This window comes from Tupaia chinensis, unplaced genomic scaffold (assembly GCF_000334495.1).
Source record: "Tupaia chinensis unplaced genomic scaffold, TupChi_1.0 Scaffold000112_1, whole genome shotgun sequence".
Taxonomy (NCBI): domain Eukaryota; kingdom Metazoa; phylum Chordata; class Mammalia; order Scandentia; family Tupaiidae; genus Tupaia; species Tupaia belangeri.
In genome coordinates this window covers 2,425,503-2,443,503 of record NW_006159576.1, presented here as the reverse complement: position 1 = coordinate 2,443,503, position 18,001 = coordinate 2,425,503, and the positions used below count along the sequence as shown (strand labels likewise).

The 18,001-nt window shown below is 41.4% G+C and overlaps 1 protein-coding gene and 2 pseudogenes across 1 annotated transcript in view; 1 reads left to right on the top strand and 2 right to left on the bottom strand.

Moving 5' to 3' along the window:
• LOC102485247 (chromobox protein homolog 1-like) overlaps window positions 1-16,582 on the bottom strand; it is a 42,341-nt pseudogene extending 25,759 nt beyond the window's left edge.
• Window positions 1-18,001, top strand: part of RGL1 (ral guanine nucleotide dissociation stimulator like 1) — a 370,662-nt gene that overhangs the window by 169,249 nt on the left and 183,412 nt on the right.
• LOC114004453 (up-regulated during skeletal muscle growth protein 5 pseudogene) lies at window positions 17,375-17,551 on the bottom strand (annotated as a pseudogene).

Sequence of the window (18,001 nt, the reverse complement as noted above, 5' to 3'; positions counted from 1 at the left end):
GTGAAATACTAGATACCATTAAGTGCTCAAACATTTGGTTAATTGGTATCCCAGAAGGTGAAGAAACTAGTAAGGGCATTGATAATCTTTTTCCATGAAATCCTGTGAGAAAACTTTCCAAACCTAGAGAGGCATTCAAATATCCACACCTAAGAAATACAAAGGACCCTACATAGAATTGACCCAAAAAGATTTTCTCCAAGGCACATTATAGCCAGATTGGCCAAATCTACAGACAAAGCCAAGATACTAAAATTGGCAAGAAAGAAACGTCAGGTTGCTTACAAAGGTTATCTCATCAGGCTAACATCAGATCTCTCATTGGAAACAATGCAAGCAAGGAAAGAATTGGAAAATAAATTCACAGTGTTAAATGAAAAACAATTCCAACTAAGAATACTATACCCAACAGTATTATCCTTCCTATGGGAAGAAAAGATAAAAACATTCTCAGATAAACAAAACCTAAAAGAATTTACCAACACCAGACCAGCTCTTCAAGAAGTTCTGAAAGGAGTGCTATACCAGGAAAACTAAAGACACACAGACAGAAATAAGAGAACAAAGAGCAACCAAGAAAATGCTAGGGACAAGTCTGAAAATATCAATAATACCGTTGAACGTTAGCTTCCAGGATTTAAATGAAAAGATTGGACCATAGTAACACTGCAAATTCGATAGAAGAGATATTAATTACATGAGACTGAACTGGTGGAATAGAATTTTGTGACTTTTGACTAAAACATTACTGATTTTTTAAACTATGCTTTGTTTTCCAGATTTAAGGATTTTGCTTTCTTATAACCTATTGATAGTTTCAGCAATTTGTTAAATTTTATTTTTTGCCTGATAGTTTTAAAAAATTCAAACAAACTTTTTCCCTTACTGACCCTCTGGAATTGGAAAATATTTGTGAGGATTCTTATTTTGTGGCCGAAGTATCATTTGCATAAGTTCAATAATACCTGTTGCCTTGCATCAGGAATTGGAAGTACTCATTATTGCCAGGGTTTTGACTGGAATGCCACAGGTGAAGATATGACTAGAAAGCTATAGGAACTAAATTAAATCTCAAGAAAGCCAACAGGAGCTCTTGGAAAGGTTGCCTGGCACCATAAACATTCTGCCTGACAAAGAGGATTAGAGAAGCCATATGAAAGAATTCATACCATAAAATAACCTGAACTTTTCTAGTCCAGCATTGTAATCAGTAGTGATTACGAAAGAGCAGTCACAATCAGAGATTTACCTTGAGAAAGACTTTGAAGGAAAAAAAAAAGAGACTGATCTTCGCTAGCAGATGGTAAACCACAGAATACTTGGTAGGCAGAACTGAGTTGAGAAGGTTCAAGTGTTAATTGTGTGTAGGGTGTTTGCTTCTCAACAGTTTGAACAGCTGACACATAAATATTTTCTCAAAAATATTTAAAACCATACTGTTTCTGTTGTTAGAGAGTTACGAACAAAATTATAAGAAATATTTTTTAAAGTTATCTTTAAAATTTAGCTTTTTGGAAATTTTGAAAGTTGTTTATTAACTGTCAAGAACTATGGAGTATGAGCAAAAATGTTTTGATATGTAAAGTAAATGTAGGAAAATTTTAAAAATTAATTAATGAATAAAAAAGATTAAATGTGATATGTATAAAACACTTAACATAGTGCCCAGTATATAGTTAGTCTTCAACAATGAACATTTTATTGTTCCTATTAATATTTCCTATTATTATTACAACTCAATAATTTGGTAATATATCAATATATTAAATAAAATAATAATCTTGTGAGAAGCAATTAAAGATATAAAAAAAAGAAAAAAACAAACAAAACTCACGCCAGGTGCATGTGCGTGTGTTCCCAAGATCCTAAGAGAAGAGTGGAGAAGGGATTGTGGTGTAGCCATCTCTCCTGGAAGTAATTTCTCACCTTCTATCTCTCTGGTGAGTGCACACACTCTATAGGGAAAAACAAACAAACAAACAAAAAACTCTCTCAAAAAAACCAAAAAGGCATCATGTACATTAGGGCGATTAAAGGGATATACAACTTTGTCAGGGAGCATATATGAGGCACATTCTACATGAATTTGGGATATTTGAAAAAGCTAACAGTGTACTAGCAGGTGGTATGGTGATTAAGGCACTGTATCCTACATGGCTGACTCCTGGTTCAAGTCCTGGACCCCACAGTTTGAAAAAATATGCTAGGCAGATGTGTGTGTACGCTCAAAACCATGAGGCGAGATGGAGTAGAGGGGATTATGGGATGGCCATCCCTTCTAGGGGATGACTTCTCACATTCCTTCTCTCTGTCTTTGTCTCTGTCTTTCTCTGACCAATGCACATGCCCTATGGCAAAAGTTAAGAAAAAAAATAATAGAAAAAAAGAAAAAGCTAAGAGTAATTAATGATAAATAGGAGGAAGTGATGTACAAACTGGCATATGGAGAATGAAAAGGAGTGAACTACTCTAAGAGATGGAGGTTGGTAGTAACCCACACAGAGGGAAAAGGATGTACAGAGGCTCAGAGGCTGAAGGCAGTGGAGAAGGAGGAAGAGTGTTCAATATAATAGAGGCTAGATAGGATGGAGATAGAAGAGGTGTGGGGAGAAACAAGGTTGAAAGGCAGACAGAGGTCAGATCATGAAGGACCAGGTAAGTTGTGTGTCTCCTGGGCACATATAAGCTTTATGTCCACCAAAACATCAAGACCCCCATCTGCTACTGTTGGTTAGGTCTCCAATTTTGTACTAAGATTGTTGGTGCTTAGGAACCAATAATTTAGTTCTTGAAGTCTAATGAAATGTGTTTTATAGGGATCCTAGAATCATGACACTGGTATGGTTAGTTGCTGTTTTAACTATTTCAAGTGAATAAACGGAGTGTAGAAGTTCTGTCTTCTACACATTTTCAGCCTAGGAATCTTCATAGATGGATCAAAGTTGTCCTGATCAAAGTGTATTAGTCTCGTCTGCCATCAGCAGAGATATTGGTGGTTTAATATTGTTTAATGTTTTTTTAACTTACATAGAAGCAAATTTGAAGATAGCCTTTGGGAACCTAAAAACTGATGAACTTCGTAATAAAAAATTAACTTTTTCATAATTTCTTTAGACTGTTGATGCCCTCTTGCATCAGATAGATTGTGTTCATGTCTCTGTTCTTGAGGTTAGCCAGAATTTTTGAAATGAATAAATAATTTTACAATGTAGGAGGTTTTACTTTAGCAAAGTCAGTGGCATTGGTCCCTTATCCTATGGAGCTAGGACAACTTGCTTTTGGTTTGGAGAATCTGGACCACAGTCACACTGGGGCAGAGACAGAGAAATGATTACATTCTAATGACACTCATCTGCAATATCTGAGCATGTTCAAACCATTTCACATGGTTTCATGACAGAAAATAAACAGGCCAGACAATTCTGTATACACAGACCATCTGGTGACCTTGCCTGTGACTCCTCAGGGAGGGAGTAGATAAGAAAACTGATGATCCAAGATGGTGAGTTGCCCAAAGTTGTAGAATAACGTCATTATACTCTAATTCCCAACTGTTGCTCCATGGCCTTGGTTTTTACAGTTGTATAAGATTTGCAAAGACTCCAAGTTTTCCAAGTTCTATTTACATGACAAAGTTCCTGGCTCTTTGCTTTTAATTTGGGAGTATTCTTTTTATTGTCATTTGTGTTCTTAATGATGACAGTCTTCCCTTCCTCTACTCCCTACTCTGACCTGCCTCTCTCCTCTGTCCCCGTTAATATTGAGAAACTTAACATTTCATTTGGAAATGAGATGTTTGAAACAGCAGATACTCTTTTTGGTTTGTTTTATGTGTCTAAGAAAATATTTAAGCTACAACTCTTTGTAGCATTTTTCTTTCCTCTAAAATGTATTTTTTCCTTATTAAATGTGACCAGTAGTTCAAAGCAGGATCTATTTATTTTGGGCTCAATTTCCACCCCACTGGTTGTGACTTTTAGATGTATATGTGGAATATTGTTCTCAGAGGAAGATCTAAGGGGACCCTGTGAGAAGTGTGGGTTAACCACCATCAGGCACAGCTGGTACAAATCAGCATGATGCGGCAATATCTTAGGGTTATTGGCAGAGCGAGTGTTTAGGATTACACAGGGAAGGAGAAAGGGGGCTCTGTACTAAAGGACAAAGAGGAAGGGAAAAGCTAGGGAAGGAGAAGGTGGGATCTCAAAGATAAACAAGAGAGGGGAAACATTAGGAAGTAGGGGTTTTTCTAGTGACCTCATAAATAAGTAGTAAGGGGAAAATATATATTATGTAGAGTTTTATTAAGGTGAGTAAAATGATGTTTACATGTAATTCTCTTTGGTTTGAGGCATCTGAGACACCTTATTTTATACCATATGTTCTTACCCTTTATGAGGGTAAACAGAGGAACTATGGGGTAGCTCGATAGCCCATGGAGAACTGGGAGGGTCTTGAAAGAAATAAGGGAAAATAAAAAATCTGGAATAAGAAAGGGTATGGATTCAAAGGGTATGGATTCCCTATCCCAGGTTCTCTGTCATGGGCTTGATTTGATGGATGTTATCCATGGTTCATCCACAGGTCTCAGGTTTGGGATCTGCATTTTCCTGGTCAGCAGAGATCTGAGTAGAGTGACGCACTTTCCAGGTCAAAATAGGCTCAAACTTTGAAGAATTAGCTGTGTCTTTCCTGAGGCCTCTTGATTCAGTGTTTCTTTGAAGGCAATTGAGCAGTGGTACCTGGGGCAGTTTTTGAGAGGGTCGATTTTGTTCCAGCCCCTTGGCAGAATTACACACCTGGCATGGCTGGATCTGGAGCATCCCCCAAACTCTTTTCTCAGTCTTTTAAGGGACATCTATAGGTGGCTGAGAGGAACAGAGGAGGTGAGATTGTCTCCTCTTGAGGGTAGATACGTATCACTAAAGGAGCATTTTCTGGAATCAGGGATGAAAAAACAGTGATTCTTATTTGTGGCATTGCACATTTTTTTTTAAGTCATCTTGAGACCAAAGAGCTTATAGCTGCAGATGTGTGCCGATTGAAGGTGAGTATGTGAGAAGGTCCCCAGTGCCAATTCTAAGTCAGTATGCGAGGAAGCCCCTAAAATGAGTTTGGGGCTTGGTGTGTGTGATAATTGTGCATGCGGTATTTCAGATATTGATAATGTGTGTGGATTGGGCTGACAACTTTAAAAATGAGAAGATAGGTAAAAGTATGAGGAAAGACAGTTTGTAGATTTGTATCTTTTTGTGACTGATCCTTGGTGGTGAGTTCCATTCTGTAAACCCAATTGAAAAAAACTGTGTGGATGAAAAATACATTTGTGAAGGAAGAACTGGGTCAATTTGAAGAACTATCAGTTTATGAAAGAGAAAAATGAATGTCTAATTAGTATAAAAAATGCTCAGGTCAAATAGTGACTAAAATGTTGATTAGGTTTAGTTTTTACATAAAATACTCAGTGAAATATGAAGGGAATAGAATTTGATAGAACCGATCTTGATTTCACTTTTGTTTCTGGGGGAATACCTGTAAACAAGTAGGACAATCTTAATGTACTAGATAAAGTAATTTCCTTCAAAGAATTATTTCTGTGAAAAAATGGGTTTATAGCGTAATAGTGTTCTGAAGAAGGAAAGAGTTGTTTCTGAACACATAACTATTTTGTGTCTGGTAACCAACCTAGCATTTGTATAAAGCTTGAAGATCTACTTAGTGATATTATTCCTGATTTCCTTGGAATGAACACCAGGGGATCTTAATGCTCCTAATATGCTTTGTGTCATTTTTCCAGGAGCCTGATGATTTGGAACTAATACATCTCTTTTATTTATTTATTTATTTATTTCTCTTTAAATTTATTTATTTTTTACCTTAATTCACTATACATCATTACAGTATACAAATGAATTTTCCACCCAAAATACACTGTATATTGGCTCAATCAAGCACATCAACATACATATTATCAGCAAATAATTTTCCATTTCTTATGTCTTGTATACTTTTTTTTTTTTGCCATCCTTGATTCCCTATCTCTCACCCTCTGCCATGTCCCACCCTCCTCCCACATTGTCTATGGTATCCATTGTTGCTTTCTATGCCTTTTCCTCCCATTTAATTGATTTGCTAATGAACTTAATTAGTCTAAATATTTCCAATAGCAAGGGCAGCTGATATATACCTATACATGAACCCAAGTCTGACTTTAGGCATAAACCTCAGTGAGTAGAATGAACATACTATAAAGTAGTACCTAGCTAGGGCTATATAGCTTATTGCAGTCATCAAATATGCCTTTTTTTCTAATACATCTCTTTTATTTTGGACCAGCCCCTCAAGTCATCAAGGGCATCCATATTTAAAAAAAAAATTATTTTATTTAACTTTATTTATTATTATCATTTTTATTCTTCAGGTTGATCAGAAAGAGACAGAGAGAGAAAGAGAGAGAGAGAAAGTGAGAAAACAAGCCACCAGGTCTGAGACTTGAACCGTGGTCGGCCATGTGGGAGTCCAGCGCCTTTAACCACCATGCCACTTGCCAGCCCTAAGGGCATCCATTTTGAAACAGCTCTTTGGGTTGAGGATACAGGATATGGCCATGGAATAGGCCAAGCAAGTTGGCCCTCAAGGTAAACACCCTCGTGACCTTGGCCTCATTAGCCCTGTGTTGTTAACTAGCTGAAGTAACCTGCCCTGGGGGAAGGTCTACTTCCCTGAAGAAACTCCAGCATTTAGAAATTATCCAACAAGGCTTATAATTTTGCTGACCTACCCTCTCCTACCCTGGTAAAGAATGCTTATATGGTGAGAAGAGGGGGAGATTCTATGCTAACCCTGAGATTAGTGATCCTAGGATCACTGTCAGTTAGAAAAGCATGTTAAAGTCATGCTTACTCTCCTGGATTTGTATCCAGGTCAATGCCAACGGGTATTGTACTCAAATATATAAATTAAGGTGGATTCTGACTAATAGAAAACCTACACATGTGTCACAAATAAAAGTTGTGCCACAGGTGACACTTTCAACTCAGTGGACTCTTCTGAGTCTCATCTTGCCTTACTGTCTGGATAAAAACTGCATATCTGCACCAACCCTGACCTTGAAATGGACTAATGAAGCTGCAGTTCAAAGCCTTTCACAAGAGCAAAAGGGACTTTGTCTTTCCCAGGCCCCAGGAAATAATGGAGTCATGCTGTTCAGTGTAAAAGGGGCCACTAACACTTCTTTTTTCTTATTTATTTATTTGTTTGTTTGTTTTTGTTTGCCATGGGTTGCACATGCTCACAAGATCAAGAAAGAGAGAAGTGAGAAATCACTACCCAGGGAAGATAGCCATGCCACAATCCCTTCTCCATTTTTCTCTCAGGATTTTCAGCTTGCATGCACATGCAACTGGTGTAATTTTCAAGCCACAAGGTCCAGGATTCAAACCACAGTGGGCCATGTGGGAATCCAGCACCTTCACCACCATGCCACCTGGTGGCCCTAGCACAAGCACTTCTTGAAGTTTTGTTTTTGGCTACTGGCTTATATTCCTCACACTATGAGGCCTATTGCTAAGTCTTTCAGAGCCTCTTTTCTACCCTTCCGATTGGCCAGTTGGATGGTAGGGAATGAGTATGCTCCACCTGATGCTTTCTGGGCCAGCATTTTGGTCCTTCACATTTTTAAGCGAGGGCTAGTTCCTCTTGTCAGAATCTCATTTCCAAAGTAAGATAAGAAGAAAAAATTAAATTAGATGAACAGTCCACATGAGGCAACTATTACTCTTCTTCTTTCCATTTCCTCTTCCACTCAAAGACACAGTACATATTTTTTGCAGAAGCCACCTTCTTCCTCTACGTATACTGGAACGCTTCCTCTTTAGCTTAGCTTGCTACGAGTATTATCGACTTTTCTGCCTAAGAATCTCTCTCTTTCTCTTTCTCTTTCTCTCTCTTGTTTTTTTTTTTTTTTTTTTTTTTTTTTTTCCCTCTTTGGCTATATACCAAATTGCTGTTGAAGACACTAACTTAGAAACAACTGAAATAATAGTGGCACATATACTGAGATTTTTGTGCACTGGGGAATACAAGTAAGAAACCTAAACTGGGCCTTGATCTCTCTCTCAAAGGCCAGTCTACACTATTCCATCTCAAGTTCCTTTGTTCAAAGTTAACCACTGCTAACCATTTCTTTAAATTCTTTTCAGAAGGAAACAACAAACAAACAAACAGACAACATGCACATGCCTAAATGTATATATGTACCCCTCTCCACATTGTGGATATTTTAATACATAAGGGATCACACTGTATATAACGTCCTGTACCTGGATTTTTTCCCTTAATAATGAACCTTAGAAATTAGCACACACAGATCCATCTCATTCTTTTAACCTTTGCATAGTAACCCACTATATGAATGTGCTGTTTTGTTTTTATTTATCCAGTTTCTATACTGAGGGATATTTTGATGTATTTTTTAAACTGTGACAGATAATGCTTTAGTGACCATCTTTGTCCATACGTCTTGTTGAAACTTTCCATGCATATCCATTGAGTAAATTTTTAGCATTGGCATACATTACTCCTTCAAAGGGAACACATTTTGTTTTTATTTTTACTTTTGTTTGTTTTTGCTCTACGATGCATGCACTCACCAAAGAAAGAGAAAAAGAAATAGGGAAAGTGAGAAATCCCTCTGATAATCCACATCACAATCCCTTCTCCAGTCTCCTTGGGATTTTTGGGCATGCACACATAAACACATCTGGGACTTGAACTGCACAGTCAGCCATGTAGGACCCAGTGTCTTAACCTCCATGCCACCTGCTGTCCCGGAAATGTGTGTTTTTAGTATTGATGGATAGATATTGGCAAATTGTACTCTGAACAGCTCACTTGCACTCCCAGGAGCATAGAAATCCATTTGGAATAGATAGAAAAATAATGTTTTCCCAGATTTATGTATCTGGTTTTTGTTTTTATTCTTAAGGTGCTCTCCGTGTTTTAGCTTCTGGATATCTGATCTATAAATACGTGATGCTCAGATCATCTCTTTCTCCTGTCTCACCCTGAAGTACATTCTTACAGAAACTAGTCAATAGCGTTATCTCTTGTTTCACATCATGGAGTTAATGTTCAGCCTGTGCTGGGCCAAATAAGGATATTGGTTCTAATTCTGAGGATTGCCCACTGACAGCTCTCTATCCCCTAAATACCTTCCAGTAGGGCTCCAATTTGGAGAAAACTCCCACAAGACAGGGCTTGACCATTCCATCTCAACCCAGACAGAAGGGATTTTCAGCACCGACTCTGTACCCAGCCCCATGAAGAATGGGGTTAAGATAGAATCTTTGATGCTTCTAAAGGAAACCCAGCACCTATAGCTTCATCAGGGAAATGCTATTGAGCGCCCAGACAGGGAAGCTGGGAGGAATGACTCATCACTTGAAAGCTCTTTGAAGCGTGTTCAATCATATTTAAATGCTTCTTCATAAACCTGATTTTTGATGACTCTTTGGCATCATAGGACTCCCGACTATTAGGCCTTTAGTCCTTATGGCCTTGGATTTGGCACCATATATTTTTACAGGACAGTTGAACAGGAATAGTACATATGAAAGCCACTCAAATGTCTAATTTTGTAGAATAATGCAAGCAGAATATAGGTATTGTGGTGGGTGGATTATAATGATCTTATTTTTGTTGGTAATATGTTCTGTAGAGGGATCTGGTGAGATTGCTATCATAAAGTATCTGGAACTCCTAAGCAAAGAGCTGGAAAATGAGTACAAAATAATGATGCTTGTGTGCTTAATGCATCACCTGGTGCTGTAGACATTGGTGAAGTGAGAGGGCAGCAGGCTCTCCAGGTCTAGCCTTCCCCTCTGTACAGGAACAGAGCCTGAGCATTATACCAGATGAGAGAATTAACTTTGCCCACCTTAATCATAAGCAGAAACGTCCACTCTTCAGTCTGGTTCTCCTACCTGTGCCCCTGTGCCTTTCCCACTGCTAGTGCATTTCTTTTTTGTTTTTCTTTTTTTTTTTTTTCTTTTGCTGCTAAGGTCGCATGCGCGCACCAGACAGACAAAGAGACAGAGACATAGAAAGCAAGAAATCACCCCCCAGGGGGTATGACCACGCTGCAATCCCTTCTCCTCCATTCTCCTCTCAGGATCTTGGGCACACATGCACACATGCCCAGCGTGAGTTTTAAGCCACCGGGTCCGGGACACAACTGCGGTTGACTACATGGGAGTCCAGCGACATAGCCATTACGCTAATTGCTGGTCCTGCTAGTGCATTTCTTAAAGAGAGCTATGTGGAGTTGGGTCCTTGGGTTTCTTTCTGTATGTGGGGAGAGCTACTGCGTACCTGTGGGCCCAGTAGGTGCAGAAAGGAGGAACTGAAGGGATCTTATCTGGATGACTGAGTGTACTCCAGCTCGGATTTTGGGAACCACGGAACCTTGGAGTGGGAGACAAGGGCTTCCAGACACATTTACTGAGACAGGGAGAGAAGGGGAGGTGGAAAGTAATAGGAAATAGAGAGGCAAAAGGGAAGAATATAAGATATATGTATCTATATTATATATATGTGTGTATATATACATGCATACATATATTCATATGTACATATATGTATATACACATACATACATTTATATAATTTTTTAGAGGTTTTTGCTACAGGTTGCATGTGCTTGCCAGAAAGACAGAGAGACAGAAAGCCAGAAATCCCCCCCCCCAGGGGGGATGGCCATGCAGCAATCCCTTCTCCTCCATTCTCCTCTCGGGATCTTGGGCATATATGCACATGCGCCCGGCGTGAGTTTAAACCACTAGGTCTGGGACTCGAACTGCAGTCGACTACGTGAGAGTCCAGTGACATAGCCATTATGCTAACTGCTGGCCCCCATTTATATAATTATTACCTAAGATACTCTCAGCATACTTCCTTCAAGCCCATAGGTACAGGATCAGGGACCCTTATGCTCCAGGCTTCAGAAGCGATTTACTTAAGATACTTGACAGCATGAGCTAGTTTGGTTACAATCCTGATGGATCATTGCTCATTTTGCAAAACTGAGCTAGTATCGCTTTCCTTTTTTCTTTTTTTAATATACTATAGGGCACATGTGCTCAGTGTATGTGTTTGCGTGTGTGTTTGAGTGTGTGGTGTGTGTATGTGGGGGACATTGTGGCCATACCACAATCCCTTCTTCTCCATTCTCCTGGCATGTTTTTCAAGCTATTGGCCTGGGACTTGAACTATGCTGTGTGGGATCAGCACCTTCACCACCACACCACCCTGGCTCTCTCTCTTCTCTCTCTCTCCCCTACTTTCTCTCTTCTCTAGCAATTTTGCCTTGCTAAATAATCAGACATGGATCTTATTTCCAAGATATTTATATTCTTAGGGAGATAAGGCGTTTAAAATAAGGAAAGAATGCAATAAAATCTATAATGTAAGCCCAGGTAATCAACCACAGCAGTTCGGAAAGGGAGATGTAATTTCTACTTGGGTTGGAGTGAGGATGATGGATCGTTGTATTTTTGATCTTTATTTACTACAGATGGCTAAGTGAAGTGGGAAGGCAACCGGAGGAAGCCGTTTTCAGGCTGCAGAATGACAGAAATAAATCCGGGAGTAGTACACGGAGGGCATGAGTAGCGAACAGTGATGAGATGATTGTGGCTAGAGTGAAGGGTACACAAGCAGAGCAAGAACGAAGTTCAGTGCTACAGCGGGGCTCTGGTTTGCAGGGCCTGAACCTCCATTGTCCGCTTAAGGCACTGTTAGAAATGGCCTGGCTCACGGAAAAGGCAGGACAAACTGGGAAGGGGAGATTGTCCCATGAGGTTAGGACAGATACTGCGAGGAAGGCAAGGCCTTGGAAGGGGTGTGCAGGACAACACAGCGCTAGGTGACACAGGGTTGGCCAGGCAAACAGAATTTGTACTGGGAGGCAGGTGACGAGTCTCCAGAAGAGGAGCTGCTGGTACAGGGATATGCAGGAGCAGGTGGCACTTAGGAATGTGATGAGGAGTGAATGAATGAGAGTCCGTCAGCAGATAGGCCCAGCCACTCTGCTTAAGTTGATGGGCAGCCTTCCAAGCTCTGGAAGGAAGAAAGAGTTGAATGGAAAATGAGAAGCTCTAGCCCCAGAGCAAGCAGGCAGATTTCCAAGCCAGGAGTCAGATCTGGAAAATGGGGCCGGACTTGCAGTGTGCATGGTTTGATGGTCCACTCCGAGTGCCGAGCCAAAGGCTTCTCATTCCTTCTGCTTACGACTGTGACTGACTGGGGGCACGGGATTTATAGGTGGGAGCAATGCAGTCCAGCTGTGGTGGAGTTTGCAGACGCTGGAGAAACAGCCAAGGCCCACTGCTGGCTAAAGAGCATGGGCTCTATTTGGTGGGCTAAATGGGAGAAATGGAAAAATTAGAACAGGGGAGAATATTAATGGGAATTGTAGTTCAGGACGATTAGTTAAACTGTTATGTGTGAAATGAACTAGACAAGTGATTCCTCACCTGGAACAAATGTCTACCACTGCCCTTCTTAAATGTTTCTCCAATGCATCCACTTCTCTCTATGCCTCCTTTTAAGAATATGACACAAATAAACTCTATTATTAAACCCAGCAAAATTACTTAATTAAAAATATTAATTTTGCCTGTTTCTTTTTACTCCTTGAATGCGGCTTCTAGAAATGTTAAAATTACTTAAGTGCCTCGTGCTGTATTTTGATGCGGCAATGCTGGTTTAATCCTTCCTGTGTTGAAACCAGATCTTAATTTTAAGTACAGGGTCTCACTGTGCTGCGATCCTCTTGCCTCGGTCCCTCAGCTGGGACTACAGGTGCACACCACCACTCCCGGCCGGGGTTTAGACAGGGTCTTGCCATGTTGTCCAGCCATCCCTGACCTCCAAATCCTACTGCCTCAGTCTCCCCAAGCTGCTCTGATCATAGGCACTCGCCACCACACCCAGCTTTTAGGTTGGACAAGGAATTGAACCAGGGTCTCCCATGTGGTCCTTGCCTGTGAAGCACAGTATTTCAGCAGCACACACCACTGCTGTTAGCCTATAGTCAGGTTTTTTTTAAGAGTTTTTTTCCTTAGTACATGTGTGCTCACTGGAGAGAGAAAGCCAGTGAAAAGGAAAGTGAGAAGTCCCTCCCCCCCACTCCCACCCCATGGCCACATTGCAATCCCGTCTTCTCCATTCTCCTCCTGAAATCTTGAGCATGCATGCATATGTGCCCGGCATGATTTTCAAGCCACTGGGTCCAGGACTCAAACCATGGTTGGCCATGTGCAAGTCCAGTGATGTAACCACTATATTATCTGCTGACCCCACAATTAGATGTTTTTAAAACATAAGTATTCTCATGTTAACTCTGCTGCATGAAATCTTTCAGTGGCCTCCAACACCCCAGGCTGGAGTCCAGTTGTGAAGGCAACATGTGACATACTTGAGATACCTGGCCCTTACACCTTCTCTCAGCAGCACTGCCCCATCCCACTTATCCATCAAGCATATCAAACTGCTTTTAGTTTTAGCTGTGAAATTGCTTTGTTCTCTTTGGCATCCATGTCTTCATTCATGCCATTCTTTTTCCTGAATGGAACATTTCTCCCTTTTTTTTTTTTTTTTGAGAGGTTTTCGCTATAGGGTGCGTGTGCTCGCCAGACAGAGAAAGACATAGAGACAGAAAGTGAGAAATCAACCCCCCCCCAGGGGGGATGGTCATGCCGCAATCCCTTCTCCTCCATTCTCCTCTCAGGATCTTGGGCACGCACGCACATGCACCCGGCATGAGTTTTAAGCCACCAGGTCCGGGACGCGAACTGCGGTCGACTACGTTGGAGTCCAGCGACATAGCCATTACGCTAACTGCTGATTCCCATTTCTCCCTTTTCTTATCTGCTAACTTTTCACTTATGCCCACAGAGCTCAGCTTTAGACATCTCTGACTCCATGACTGAGGGTTAAGTGCCTGTCTTTGATGCCAGGAACCCTGTGCTGTCCTGCTCTGTGGTGGCATTGCTCTCATTATTTGTGAGGTCCCATTTCCTTGTCTGTCTCCTCCTCTGGGTAGCCCGAAGGTCTGTGAAGCGGGCACTCTGTTCTGATCCTGTGGCTGCCCAGCCTCGGCACAGTTGCTGGAGCACAGCTGCTGCTTCCCTGGTCGTGTGAAGGAGTGAGCAAGGCAGTCATGGCCGGTGATGGGAACCTGAGCCAGGACTGTGGCACTGGGAGGAGGATCAGACACTCATGAAAGAGCCATGAAGGGTGGAATTCCTGGGTGACTGTTTTTCCTGACTGTAGGAATGCACCTCTGATTACGAATGTGGATGAAGAACAAGCATACTTCCTAAGATGCCAGAAGTCCTAAATAATACAAAAATAGCAAAGATGCAAACAAATGTTCTAAGATAAAAAAGCCTTCTTCTGAAAGAAGAGTGATAGCAGAGTCAAAGACGTGGGTTGAGACCTTTGCCCAGCACGTATATTGTCATTTGACATTTCAGTTGCTTGCATCATAAAACGAAGATAGTGCTACTTCTGCTTTGTAGGGTCATTGTGAGGCTTATGGGAAGCACTTTGTAAACTGAAAAGTGACAGAAAGCTTTTGTGATCACCAGTACAAAACATTTATACCTGCAAGCAGAGGGAAATCATACTGTAATGGTTAAATTGTACATAACCCTGACCTACCCAAACGATGTAAATACCAAACAGGTCACTAGAATGCAGAGAAATGTAGCCAGTCTACACTGCATGAAGTGACGGCTTTCCATTAGTATGACTCATGGAATGCTCTGGTGAGAGAGTGAGTAGGAGATGCCAGGGCATACGTGCCCAGTGGGGTGGCTGGGCTGGGTGGCCCCCTCTCCTGCCTGATCTCTGCCCTCACATTTGATCCCTGACTCTGGCGCACAGCTGTTGATCTGCCTGGGTTGCTCTCTTTGCTCCAGTCCTGCTTCCCTAAAAGCCCTTCCCTATCACCTTGACACTCCAGTCATGCTTCGAGTGTCCTTCAGGATGCCTTAACAGGTACGATCCCTCTTTTCTCTGAAGGCTTACACGTGCACTACTTCTAAAGCTGTTTTATTCTCTTCTTCAAGAGATCCCATTTTCCAGTCTTCTCTCCCATTCCTTAGTCAGGGTTAGCACTAATACCTACGTATTCCCAAGGTGAGAAGTGAAGAGGCCCTTCCGTCCAGCCTGTATTCCTGTTCCTACACGTGCTGGGCTCTCACAGGCAGGGAGGATGGCTGTTCTGAGAGGAATAGACTGTAACACTAGCATTCTAATCTGGAAGTTGGGGTCAGGATGCTTCCAGTGAAGCCCACGGTCACCCCCTCCCCTCTTATCTGCTGACTTTGTTCATCTCCTTGTTTGTATCCTGTATTAGTTCAGAGTTTTCCTAAGAAACAGAACATACATGTATGCATACACACACATATAAGCATGCATATATTGTATATATATTAATATATGTGCAAGTGTATATATGTATATACACACATATATGTAAGTGTGTGTGTATATGTGTGTGTGTGTATATATATGTGTGTATATATATATATATATATAAAAATGTCCCTGTATACATGTATATATAGGGACATCAAAAGTTTATGGAAAATGAAATTCAAGTAGGAATTAATTTTGGTGCAAAAATTTTGAAATCTATGCATGTTTTTTTCATAATATACACTTTTCATAAAATTTTTGAAGACTCCTACACACATGTACACACATATACACACACAAACATACACAAACACACATACACACATTGGGTCATTGGAAAAGTCTATGCATTTTTGCATAGTAAAACATAGAAAAATACATCATGACTTTTCCGACGACCCAATATACACACGACGACCCAATACACACACACACACACGTATGCGCACACACATATAAATCACATGTACACATGACAACACACATATACAAACAAACTCATGCACACACACACGTGTGTGTGTGGAATTGGCACAGTGATCGTGGAGACGGAGAAGTTGTATCATCTGCTCTCTGCAAGGTGGAGGCTCAGGAAAGCTGGTGGACTGACTCTGAAGGTCTGAGAGCCAGGGAGCTGACAGTGTAAATCTCAGCTGGAGTGCTGAGGGAGATGAGATGAGATGCCCCAGTGCAAGCGGTGGAGTGGGGGGAAGGGGGAAAATTCTGTCTGCCTTCCCCTTTTGTCTGATGACACTCTCAAGAGATTGGATGCTGTTCAGTCCCTCCCTTTACTAGTCCAGTGTTTTTACTGAATTCACAGATTCAAATGCTAATCTCTTCCAAATGCGGAACAGCCTCGGAAACACCCAGAGACAGTGTTTAATCTGGGCGCTCTTGGCTCAGTCAAGTTGATGACACCTAAAATTAACCGTCACAGCTCCTTTACTCTAGATTTGGGTCCAGTATGTGTGATTCAGTGTTTATTCAAAATACATGCTCTGTTGACATCATTAAAAGAGTTATTTACCTGGCCCTCGACAGAGGATTATTTGAGGGACTATGGGATTACATAAAACAAGACAAAAACATACCTCATGTTTCCAAAGGACATGCATCAGTTAGTATGTTATACTATTAAGACAACTTAATTCACAAGAAGAGGAGACATATCCTATTTGGTTTCTGTTTGTTTGTTTTCCAGTTTGCTACCGAGTGTGTACACTCACTGGAGACAGAGAGAGATGGAAGGAAAGTGAAAAATCACCCCCATGGGAGATGACACCTCGCAATCCTCTCTCCTTTCAGGGGTTTGGGAACACACATGCGCCTGGCATGTTTTTCAAGTCATCCAGTCTGAGTCTCAAACTGTGCAGTTGGCCATGTGCAATCCAGCTTCCTAAACCTCCATACTACCTGCTGACCTGCCCTATTGCTTTTTTATAAAAATGTATGATATCAGGGCCAGCAGGTGATATGGTGGTTGGGGCACTGGACTTCCACATGGCTGACCATGGTTCAAGTCCCAGACCTGGAGGCTTGCCTTCCTACTTTCCCTTCTTCTCTCTCTGTCTCTCTCTAGTCAAATTAAACAAATAATAATGATGATAATAAATGCAATAAAGTAAGTTTAAAACAAAAAAGAAAAATGTATAGTATCAGCCTATTCTGATTGTTTCTGAACTAGTGGGCTATGCCCAGGATTCTGTGTGAATCCCCTAACTCCTGGGCCTTTCCCCATTCTGTTTCCTCTGCCAGCATTGCTCTCTCTCCTCCCACCCCTTCCATTACTAATATTTTTTTCCCCAGGTTTATAATTTATTGTACAAATTGAGTATCACATAATGAACTGACATTAGCTTCTCCAGGCATGGGAACCAATGTAAACCATTTATGTTGGTTTCACAGCTGGAATTTTCTTAGATCGTAACTTGAAGTATAACATCGTCAAAACAATGCCTCCGCACGTGGCCAGTACACAATTCATTCTACCTGTGAGAGTATGAGAGTCGAAGTACTTTTTAGTACCAGTGAACTGGAACCGGGCATCAGCTTCTGGACCTGCCATTTTTCAATCTTCTTGCAAAGCCACTACATCTGCAGATGGTGTCCTTCAATGCAGGCAGCTGGAAGAAGCAACCCCTTCCTTTACTACTTTTGAATTCCACTTACTCTTCCAGATCTCACCTTAGGCATCATTTTCCCTAGAAGTCTTCCCCGAATCGTACAGGCTCAGCCAGAATACTCCAACAGCAAATTTGCCCTCAGCGTTTTTCATACTTCAACGCCAGTGCTCGGATCTGTTAGCATGGAGGCAGGGACTGTGATGTCCTGTAAGTTAGCTCTCCATGCCTTGCACCGTGCCTCGCACATAGGGGACGCTCAGGCAGTACTCACTGTGTGGCACAGTGGGAGGCAAAGGGCTGGCTCCATGCTGAGCAGTCGTGTGCTGCTCGAGAGCAGCTGGATCTCACATAACACCACGGTTTGAATCCCCAGCCCAGGCAGCCTGAAACAC